This window comes from Pteronotus mesoamericanus, unplaced genomic scaffold (assembly GCF_021234165.1).
Source record: "Pteronotus mesoamericanus isolate MK-2021 breed Mesoamerican mustached bat unplaced genomic scaffold, CSHL_Meso_final contig_27, whole genome shotgun sequence".
Taxonomy (NCBI): Eukaryota; Metazoa; Chordata; class Mammalia; order Chiroptera; family Mormoopidae; genus Pteronotus; species Pteronotus mesoamericanus.
This window is the reverse complement of record NW_026555115.1, coordinates 4,103,395-4,116,150: the sequence shown is the minus strand read 5'-3', so window position 1 is coordinate 4,116,150 and position 12,756 is coordinate 4,103,395.

The window sequence follows — 12,756 nt, the reverse complement described above, 5'->3', positions numbered from 1 at the left end:
TTTGAAAATGTTATTATTTTCAGAACAGCATTGTTTCCTTGGCAGGGGGAGGAGAACTGTATATAAGATATAACTTATGTTAAAAATTGAACCTTCCAAATGATAAGGAAAAAAAATGGCTTGGCTGAAAATCAAAGAAAGAACTTGAAAGCTTTGTTCATTGCTTAAGCTCTGAAGTGAGAAGCTATTTTTCATTTTGAATTGACTTAAGGCCAATGAGATTGAATTCTTTGGTTTCCCTTTTCAGCCTTAAATGTGAAATTGTGCATATATGTACTATAATTAAAATTAGTAACATTTGTTTCACAGAACAACTTTCTAGAGAATAACTTTATAGGCTACTGTGATTAGCCTTTACTTCCAATGTAAAATTAAACTTTGTAGTTTTTCTTTATTGTTTTTCTGCTGGAGAAAAACATAATGGTATCTGTTATTTTTATGCAACAACTGTGAATTTTTCAATGACCACATTAGTTAAAATTGTAAAACTATATATATTTCCTTAGTTATATCTACAGTTTGTTGCAAGAGCATTAACACATACCACTCCATTCCTTATTCTTGTACAGAACAGCAAGGTCAACTGGTATAGTAAGTCCTGCAAGAAATCTATTTGGAAATTCAGCTTCTGTTTCTATTTGTGAAATTAAAAAAGAAACTTCAGTACTCTGAGACTCATTTTTACCTTATATAAAATGAAGAAATAAAGCCTACTTGAAGAGCAAAATGACAGTGTTCGTGTGATGTGCTTAACATGGAATCCAGAATATAATAATCATAAATATATTTACTTGCTGCCCACATAGGATTAAGAGTTCTCAATTTGTTTAGTTTTTAGCATGAATGGAATAGTAATGTTGGTTGTGTTTCTATGGCTTTAAAAGTATTACAATGAAACCTATGTCTTAATTAATGAAAATAATAAAGTATTCACTGATTTTTCAGTTTTCCCTGAGGCTCAGGGAAAAGTTTTAATTTTGTTAAACCTCGCTTCCACCACACTCTCCCTAGCCCCTGCTCCAAATCAATCAATTTGTCAATTCTCTCTTTTTCAGAAAGGTGTAACAGGACCAGGGTTCCTGTCACAGATAAATTCCAGCACTGCTTAACATCATGTGACAAGATTGATAATGGCTGAGTGTTATCTGTATCGAAGAAGAATTGAGGTGCTGCTTTGAGACAGAAAGCATCTATGGCTGTGCCTAATTATTGCATCAGACTGACATAGAGTTAAGTGGTCAATCAGTATTCATGGAACTCAACTAATGAGAGTTTAAGCAGTGTTATCTTTGCACTGGGAAACTACCAATGTGCTGTGGTCACAGAAAAGAACGGTAATATGATCTCTGTCCACAGAGAGCTTACCGTTAAATGGTCACACATCTCACAAACATGAAATAATTAGACAACAAGCTTCACATGCTTTCCACAAGTTCTGCTGTTGTTTGGAGAAAAAGTTTGTTATCTGTTGCATGACAAGTTCAAAAAGTCTTTTTAAAAGGCAGCATGGCAAGAATACTAAGTGCTTCAAAGGAGAACAAAAGAATTTATATCGTAACACCTATATAAACTTCTTCAATACTTTTGATCAATGTTTTTCTATGAATTCAGAATAGCTTATGCACATGATTTTTATCATTTTCCATGATATTGTGCAACTGTCACCACTATCTAATTCCAGAACTTTTTCATCACCTTAAATGGAAACTTGTGTACAAAGCAGTTACCCTTCATTCCTTATCTCTCAAGCCCCTGGAATATACTAATTTACATTTTGTCCCTATAGATTTACCAATTTGGATATTTCATATAAACTTCCATTCATATAAAATGTAGCCTTTTGTGTCACCTTTCCTTTAACATCATGTACATAAGTGTTCACATCAGCTCTACCCATGGTTGCCAAAGATGTGAACAACTAAAATGTTCATCAGCAGCTGAATGGATAAAGAAAATGTGGTGTATCTATACAATGGAATAATATTCAATCATAAAAGAGAATAAAGTTCTGAAGAAGGAACCTTGAAAACATTATATATATGAAGAGTTTTTAAAGCAGGGATGGGAAAGAACACACATTATTTTGAAAACATCTCCCTGTATGAAGAATGAATTGGAAGGAATAAGAGAAGGGGGGTTAGGGTTAGGAAGCTATTGCAGTGTACCAAGATAGTGTTTGTTAGACTAGGAAGTTGGTAATGGAGAGAGAGGGAAGCTGACACATTAGAAAAATGTTTAGAAATAGAATTATCAACACTTATGCTTCATTGGATTTCGAGAGTGAAATGGAGAGAGAAATCAATGCAGACACACAGGAATGTAATTATGCAACTTATTACAAAGTACAAGACAATGGAAAAGACAGATTTCAGGGAGAAAATCAGTAGCTAAGATGTGATTATATTCAATACGATGTAAATGTGAGGATGTGGACCAACAAGAACTCTTATATAATGGAGATAGAAGAGTAACATTTATATATCAACTTTGGAAAATTGTTGAGCATCATCTTCAAAAATGTATGGACTTAAAATGTACCCCAGAAATCTGACTCCTCAATATATACTCAATAAAAGTAAATACATATATTCATCATAAATAATATGTAAAAATTTTTATTACAAAATTTCATTAATAATGTTCCAAACTGGAAGCTATCAAAATGCCCATTGACAGAAAACTGGATAAATTAACTGTGGGAGCAGATTATAGTTCTTGACTGACACAAACTGTGACTCTGTTGTTGTTGTTTTTTTTTTTAATTTACATTACACAGCAAGTAAATAGTAGAGCTGACTTTAAACCCGTCCCTATGACAAAAAAATTTTATTTTATTTACTGCATGTCCCTGAATGCTCTCTGCCATTTTATGCTTCTTGCTGACTTAAAGAAAACTCTGTCCACATGGGTAGTCGGAAGCCTGTGGCTGAAACCTGATAGGAATCAAGACAGAGGGTTAAGGATTCCTAGGAAATCATCATAATATTATGAAGATCTCAATGATACCAATATATCACCATGACTTCCCCCATGGGACCTGCGCCATAAAATAGCAATGAAATTGTCATTATCAAATAAAAGAAAATTTCACACAGCACAATCTCCCTGACATATCGGAGTGGCTGTCAATTGTTAAGCCATGCCAAACACTGTGGAAAGAATTTAACACATTAGGTTTGACCATTTATCCCTGTCAACTGAGTGGTTGAAATAAACATACAAATAATTAAGAAAACTGAAACCACTGTGCCTTCTCAAGGACTTTCACATTCTTCTGAAAACAAGAAACCAATAAACAAACAAGAATGAGTTTAAAGAGTTCTGAAAGAGATTATTTAAAAACAGAAAACAGTGTAGTTCATACATTCCATAAGGTCGTCTCAAAGCACTTAGTTTTTTATATACCATATTATCTTATTGGAGAACACTGGACTGCTAACCCTGCATAAAGACTAAACTGATAGGCAATAGTTCAACCATGTTGGCTACACAGAGAATATGGAATTTGCCAGCATTTGTCTCTTCTTCCTTTTTCTGGTCTTCCCCAGGAACCTACCATGTTTCCTTCCTAGACTTCTCCTTTCTTTTAAGTCTGTCCAGCTTCCCATTGCTGTGCCTGCATTCGCCAGATTAGATTGTTTTTTTTTTACTTGTAATATTTTTATGAATCAGAGCAGAGTTTTGTGTTTCTCATTAAATGTTGTGCTTAGAAGTACACAGAAGACACCATCTCAACTTGAGTCTTTCTCATCTGGAACTTTTCCTTTGTCTTGCCAGAACCAGACTTCCCCTGCCCTTTCTTGGCCAGGCTTCTGAGATAACAACATACACCTAAGACTTTCCAATAGTTTTGAATGGTTAAAGAAATGGAAATATCCATTTTTCCCTTTGCATATTTTTATTTACCATTTGACTTTGGTGAAGATATAGTGTGTTAGTTTCTGAAAGCTGTCATAACAAATTACTACAAATTGAATGGCTTCAAGCAGCAGAAATGTACTGGCTCACAACCCTGGAGGACAGAAGACTGAAATCGAGGTGTTGGCAGGGATGCACTCCCTCCCAAGGCTCTAGGTGAGATCTTTTCCATCGTTTTCTTCTGGTGGCTGATTGCAGCCCTTACCATTCCTTAGTTAACAGTTGCATCACTTCAGTCTCTGCTTCTGTCATTACACTGCTACCTCCTCTTCTGTCTGTATACTCCTCTGTGGTAAGGACATTTGTCATTATCTAGAGCCCACCTAGTAATTCAAGATAATGACCTCTCCAGGTTTTTTTTTAATTTAAAATAAAATAAACTACCATTCAGAGTTTCCAGGGATTTGGACAGAGGCATATCTTTTTAGGGGCTACCATTCAACCTGCTATATATGGTAAAATCAAGATGAGGCATGTGACAGAGTATAATGCAAACTCTTTCCACACCAGTTCCTACCTAGTTAGTGTCTGTTTTTTTCTGGGCTCAGGCCGTGTGCGATTTTCCACTCTTATCAGCGAAAGTCCCTGTTTATCTATGGCTAAGCTGAGTTCTGAAACATGCTGTTTTCTTCCAAGATTCTGACTTGTATCAAAACATATATATTCCAGGGCAGCTTTATTTAAAATATTTTTTTTAAATTTAAAGTTCTTTAGAAAAATACAGACTACTAACAGTGACATCTGTTGATATCTGTTTTTTTTGTGCTAAGTTTCTTTTCTAGACTTTTTGCCTGGTAATCAACACTCATAATGGAAGATCAAATCCCAAGCTTCATGTAAAGATGTAGCCAATATTATTTATCTGATGCAGGAAAGAAATCCACTGGTAGTCCAATGACAGGAGTAGAAAATATATAAATATAAAGACTGTGGGATGCCCTGACCACAACTCTTGTAAACTATAACTCTTGATCTCCAATTACTCCAATGATTTATAAATATTTATAAAGCTTATTTATGCTTCTTCCATAGAAAGTTTCATAACTCCTTGAAATATTAATTTCTTTTTATTTCTGTGGAAAACTATGTGATAAGAACACTATGGTTTATAATTTCAGATTATTGATAATGACTCTTTAAATTATTATAAACAGTTCCTTTAATTTCCCTCTGAAAGCAGGTGACTGCTGAGCACAGCCCCATATAACTAATTAAATATAGTAATTGTATCATGTGGTGCTTGAAAATGGGTGTTCACAGAATTGCTGAGAGACATGTTTCTATGTGTAGTTTGGCAGGGTACATTTGCACTTGCAATTTGTAATCTTCCATATTCCACCAGATGAATAATTTTCCCCCTGGAGAGAGAAATTGATATAGAATATGACATTCTCTGAGTCCCATGATAGTCCAGTCAAAGCCTGTCATGCAAATAGATTAATGGTCCACAATTTTCTGTGCATTGAAATATTTGTCATAAGAATAAATATATACTTTCTCTCCCTGTATTTTATGCTCTCATTATAGTCCTTGTCAAAGGAAATGATTATCTCTATTATTATTTTTTGGAAAAGTGTTCTGTTTATGGTATAATCTTGGCCATTAGAGGGATAAAGAAAATATATAACAATAATATGTTTATATATAATTCCCCCCCAAAAATTGTTCTCATGACAGAATATTAGAAAATAGCACACAATAAAACAAAAATAGTCCTATCACATTGGTATATGTTAGAGTACATCTTTTTTTTCTAGTCATCCCACTGTCAGAATTACATTGAGTTTTTAGTTTTTCTTTAGATTTCTGCTTTATTTTTCTTCAGAGTCTTTAGATTTAGACAGGCATCAGCCTGTCACATGTTAAAACTATTTTATGAATGGCATTGTGGAAAGGGGTCAGACTGAACATAATCTGCATTTTGATGACTCCAGGAAACCTCGATTCTTTCATGACAATATATAGAAGGAAAAGCTTTTGTCATTCACTTCCTTTGTTCCTTCTATCACCTTACAAACAACATTTGTTAACATTGACTCAGAGAACAAATCTATTTAAAAAGAAAACTGGAGTTAGGGCCTACTTAATATTTCTGTTAAATCCATATTGTATACTTTTAGCCATTTGGTTTTATGTTACAACCCTGGCTGGTATTGTCTTAGGAAAATAATTCTTATGCCTCCAATTAAAATAAGATCCACATGTACCTGTTTCTGGCAACATAAAATCAACATGACAACTATTTTTTAAAATATTTTCTCAATGGATGTGTATATCTTTATTAGTATGATAATTTAAATTATTTAATATTTAAAAATATCATAAGTGAAACCCTGGCTGGTGTGGCTCAGTGGATTGAGCACTGGCCTGCGAATCAAACAGTCACTGGTTCGATTCCCAGTCAGGGCACATATCTCAGTTGCAGACCAGGCCCTCCCCACAGCAGGGTGTATGCACAAAAGGCAACCACACATTGATGATTTTTTTCCCTCTCTTTCTCCCTCCCTTCCTCCTCTCTAAAAATAAATAAATAGAATATTTTTAAAAATATCATAAGTGATAAATATCATTAAAATGGTTTTAATTCTCTACAAGAGTTTTGACAGACCCCTTTTACTCATATAACACCAACCCAGCTAGTTAAAATATTAAATGTTTATTCTAAATTCTATTCCAAATTCTTAACTACATTTTAAGTAGTTCCTCAGGGCAAGAGCTTTGCCTTCTCTCTTTTTGTTTTTCTGGCATCTCACAGTGATGGATGCCACACCCATATGTTGGCTGTCAGTGAAGGCAGCATCTGTTATAACAGATAATCCTTACAGCAGGACTTGTCATTTCTTCACATGCTTTACTTAAAAAATAAATAAAAAATTATTAGACTATACTATAAGATTTACTGAAGGTTTACTGTAAGTGATACACAGAATATAGATCCAAATCACCATAAACTTCAGGAGTCCTTCATGCTTTCCACAAACCCTTGTTCAGTCCTGTCAACCATGGACAAAAAACCCTCCATCAACTCTCTCCATCCCCAGCTCCTTGGGCAAGGCTCAACTTTCTACCTTTCTCTCTCTTCTCTTATTGACCAAATGACTTTCTCCTTCTGTCTTAAATGTTTGCAGTTTTCTGTCCTTCAACAAAGTTATCAAAATGATTTTCCCTACAAAGAAACTTACAGACTAATTGCTTGCTAGATAACATTTTCTATATGCACTACAAATACCTATGGGGCATTTGTATAAAGAGAAAGACCGTTATGTTCCAACTAAGACTTGAAATTTCATTAAAGATATGGTTTTATCACTTATTTGTAAAATATTGAGTAAATTATTGATCCTCTCTGAATCTTCAGTTTCCTCAGTTTAAAAATTGATAGTATTTGATATGCCTTATGTTTGTTGAACAATTTAATGATGCTATTTAGAAAGCACTATGGATATATTTTATGTTGTGTGAAATAAGGCCACAATATTTCAGGAAGGATGGTGTGGAATGCATAGCATCCAACATCTATATGACTGTAGAGTCGATATGCTTTAACACAGTAAATTTATAATTTATACATGAGCAAAACCTAACATACTCTTAAAGAACTGTTTTGCATTGAATAGGGAAAAGAGGGACCTTGGAACACTGAGAAAAGAAGAGACCTTGCTAATACTTAACAACAGTGAGGAAGGTGTACCTTGCAGACACAAATAGAAAACAATTACTATTTCAAAGAGATATTGATACCATGCATTTAAAAGAAAACTTATTACTATGAGAAATTTAGGACCTATGAAGGAGTTTTAGAATTTATTTGTGCAGATAAGTACTGTACTAAAGATATATAATGGGGGTGGTAAATGTTAAATACCCCTTTGTTATTTGAGATTTTAAGTTTTCAACAAGGCAAAACTCCATTTATTGTGGAAGCTGATTTTTTCTTCATTGCCACAGAGTAAACTCCCAATAAATAGAATTCACCGTCTGTGCTGAATTTTAATTTGTGTAACAAATGGTTGCTTTGTCCATGTACTTAATTGATTTGACACCTTGTTTTCATTTTTTTTATAAAGCACTTTGTACTCTGTTCCAATAAATATCTTCATTAATAAAAGAGAAAAATAAAAATGGCTTATTTCAATTCCAGGAATACACAGCCACATCTGTTAAATAAAAATGGGAAAACAATAAGCTTCTTATTAAAATGATATTGTTGACATCAGATAGACATCTTTGCACATGTTATTTTCATTCTAAACTGCAAGGTAGGAGAAAAGAGAAATTCAAGAGAGTGCCTCATGATTTCAGGAAGAGAATTGAGATCATTGTAATGAGATATTGGTTAAAGGAAACTGTGCTAAGCAAGCATTTAATTAACTTTAGATTTTATCAGCTCTGTGCCTGTGATGGGATTGAATATTTGGTTTTTCCTTTGAGTTTAGCTTTCGTCAGGGAAAAAAAAATATAGTGACGGATAATGCCACCTTCATTTAATGCTATGATCTACTTACATTTGACTATGTGTTGATGTATGTGGGGATGTCAGCTTAAGCATATGGAAGCTCTTTTCCTCATTATACCGTAAAAAGTCTATTTTAAATATTGGTCACCACATAGCAATAAAATGTGAAGACTTATTATTCTATCAATAATGAGAAAGGTGAAAATGTCCAGCAGTTTGCATTTGAAATCATACCTAGCTAAAAGTATGACCTTAATTTTTTCTTAAAAACTATGATTTATATATTTACTAAATATATATTTCTTAAAAGTGTATATATTAAGAAAAATATATATTTATTAAAAACTATGATTTATATATTTACTAAATCATAGTTTTAATATATATGGAGTCTGGCAGAAGTAATGCCTGCTTGAGTGTGGTTAGTAGGGTAATAATATAGGTATAATAATTTATAGTGTTAATTTGAACATTTCACCAAAATGTCATATGGTGTGCTTGAATGTGATATTCTTGTTATAGAATTACATACTTATGATTTTGTAACAAAAGGAACATTATTTGTGTCTGGTCCTGCATATAATATACAATGTATAACATATATATGTTATACATGGTATTTTATTAATAATTTCTTTAAACCATTGGTGCATATCTTAGTAGGATTTTACAGTTAGTAAAACTGAGCCTCAAAGAGATTAAGAAAAGTGGCCAGTGTTATATATGAAAGAAACAATATAAATGGGTCAGGCTCACGTTAGCCACAGCTCAATTGTCTTATGGCACTGAAGAAGAAAATGGTCTACAAGAAGGTATTGTGCCCCATATTGAGGGTTGCAGTTTTGTGTTATTATTTTTTTATAAATCTTACTTTGTTGAGTCTTATTTATTTTGATAACTCAGGCTCATGCATTCATATACATTATATCAGTGTGCACATGATTATATGCTTTTTTTTTTTGAAACCTGTGTCTTATTTTTAGGGCCCACTTGTTAATTTATCAGTTTTTACTTGTGGCCATTCTTGGTGTTTGCCCTCTTAATTCTAATTTTATTTTCTAAACTTGTCTGTGCTTGGGAACTAAATATCTGAGGTAGAATAGAGAGTCAGAGTCTGTGAATGGCACAATAGCAACATCAGCATAAGTAGTACTTGTCATACTTAATGTGCTTGATAACTATCAGTTAACTCAGACTCTTAGAGCCCATTAAGGCAACTGGTGTCTAACTCTGTATACACAAAATATTTGCTTCATCATAAATTTATAACTGCAGGGTCCTTTATGTCTTTACTCTTATTTTTACAACACTGAGATCACACAGTTAAAGAGAAACTCAAGCTTCTTGCTATTGCTGAGTTTGAACTTAAACTTTTCTTTTTGGTCCAACAGATTTGTAAATAGCTTTATCAAGGTATAATTGATATACAAAACATGACACATATTTAATACATATAATTTGATTGATTTGGTCTATACCAACACTCAGGATACTGTCACCACATATCCAGTACCTCCTAAAATTCCATTCGTGTGTGTGTCTGTGTGTGTGTGTGTGTGTGTGTGTGTGTGTGTGTGTGTGAAGATCAAAATAGCCTACTAAGCTATGTTTTCCTTTTTCCATTGGGTTCCAGTCTCACTTCATCCTTAGAACTCAACAAAGCTCCATTTCACAGTCTTAGCATATACCTTTATAACAATTCTGTCTGGCTACTTTGTTCTCTACTCCATTCTAATATATTCTCTCATCAGTTCAGCTGGTCCAGACCATCATAATTAAAATGCCAGAGTTAGAGACCCTCTAGAATTTACCCCACAAATCTGGATCAAAAAGAGGTATGTTAGAGCACATTTTTCATAATGCTGAACCCTAACACCAGGAAACAATAAGACTCCCAAGAATTCCTAAAGTGACCATATTTATTTTTTTTACTTTCTTTTTAGCTTTTGTGTGTTCTTAAAGAAGATCATGAAAAAATCTTCAATTGCTTTAAATATTTTTAAAAAGCTTCTTTTTTCTTCTTTTAATTGAAAATTTGTGGAGTCAAATAGAACTCAAACTCACAGGCAGTTTTAATTTCTTCTAATGCCTAGAAGTAATTGAAGGACTGATAACTCTAATGTCTAAATCTTCTAGCTCATGGGAGTGGAAAGTGGAAAAAGAGCTCCTAAAGTCAAATCTATTGACTAAGAGATGTTTTATTTCCTAGCAGATCTTTATTTATTGAGAGTGGCTTAGCGTGATGTACCTCCAGAAGGAAGGAATGCCCCATTCCTTTCTCACTCAGTCACTCCTACTCTTAGGATGATGACATTTTTGCCACAAACCTCAGTTCTGGACATACAAATATACATATTATCCCTTAATTGATTAAGACAATAGTGATTTTTTCCCTTCCAACTCATTTAATTCATATTGTCTATGAAATGCTTTTATCATTTATTCAATCATATTCTGAATAAAATGTAGATATGTATTATTTTATCTTCTATTTAGTCGTTACTTTTTTAAAATTTGAGTAATTTACTTAAGCTCACTTATATTTAGTTTTATCTGTAAAATTTGGATAATACTTTTTTGGCAAATTAAAATGTATATATTGAAGGGTCAAATTTCACAGTGATTACACTAGGGGCAAATCTTGTTTTATAGTAAGTAACAAATTAAGCACTGAATAAGTAAAATATAGTCTTCTACAGATATTTTTTCCTGCTTCACTATACTTTTTAATATTTCTTTATTTCTTCATCTAGGATGCCAATGATAGATGACCACCCACTCAGAATTTTTTATACTGTACTAGTTATATCACATCAAAACTGGAAACAATTAAAACACACACACACATACATAGAGATATATAACTAACATACAGTAGTCCCCCTTATCTGCAGTTTCACTTTCCATAATTTCAGTTACCCCACTTTCAAATGCATTCTAAAAATATTAAATGAAAAATACCATAAATAAACAATGCATACATTTTAAATTGAATACCATTCTGAGTAGTGCAATGAAATATTGAGAGTTCTGCTCCATCTAGCCCAGGACATGAGCCATCCCTTTGTCCAGACTTTCGGCACCGTAGATGCTCTCCACTCATTCATTAGTCAGTCACTTGGTGGCATTCTGGGCTCTCAGATCAACTATCAATGTACTGCAGTCTTATCTTCTAGTCACTCTTATTTTTCTTACTAGTGACCCCAAAGCACTAGAGTAGTCATGCTGACAATTCATATATGCCAAAAAAAAAGCCATAAAGTGATTCCTTTAAAGGAAGAGATTGAAAGTTCACGTAACAAAAAGAATGATATGTTGAAGTTGCTAAGACCTACAGAGTTGCTATGAATAGAAAACAAATTCTCTATTCATAAAACTGTGGAGAAGAAAAAAATTGTACTAGTTTTGCTGTCACACTTCAAACTGCAAAAATTATGGCCATTGTGCATGATAAGTGCTGCATTAAGTTTGGAAATAGCATTACATTTGTGAGTAGAAGACATAAAATGTGTATCATTTCATAGCAGCATATTCTGCCAGAAAGCATTGCTCTTATACAACTTCACAAGGGATCACCTGAAATGAATAAATGACCATGTTCACATAACTTTTCTTACAGTGTATTGTTATAATTGTTCTATTTTATTATTAGTGATTATTGTTAATCTGAAATTATGCTTAATTTATAAATTAACCTTATCATAGGTAACTATATATAAGTCCAATACTATCCACAGTTTCAGACATCTACTGGGATTCTGGGAGACTATCCCCCACAAATAACAGGGAACTATTTTAATGGTAAGTGGCATGGGAATTATTCACATAATAGGATAGTCTATAGAAATCATAATGAACAAATGATTGCCATACACAACAAACTACATGAATGAATATCAAAAAGACAAAGGAATATAAAATGTATAATTCTATACCTACAATTTTCTCTCCATTGGTAAGTGCACATTTGGATGGTGTGTAGGTATTATGATTATGATTTTTACACTACTCTTCTTGTATGTTATAATTTAACAAAAATAAAAGGTTTCTTATTTTGTGTGATTTATCATATAGAGTTGAGTTCCTGCAAGTTGAAAATCACTTAAAATACTATGTAATAAATGATAATCTATTTCTTGTGGGAAACAGCAAGTTCTCAGTAGAAGTCAGTTCTCCTTTACTGTCAATATTGCAGCAACTGTACCTGGGACTGGGATAAAGTGTGGACAGACTGTCATTCAAAACTGACAAAATATACCCATATGTAAGGGATCAAGCCTTAAAGGAATTTCTATAAATGAATTAAAAGTGCACTTTTAGCTACAATTATTTGGTGAATACAAAATTGGTATTTAAATATCAATGGGCTTCCTAAGAATAAA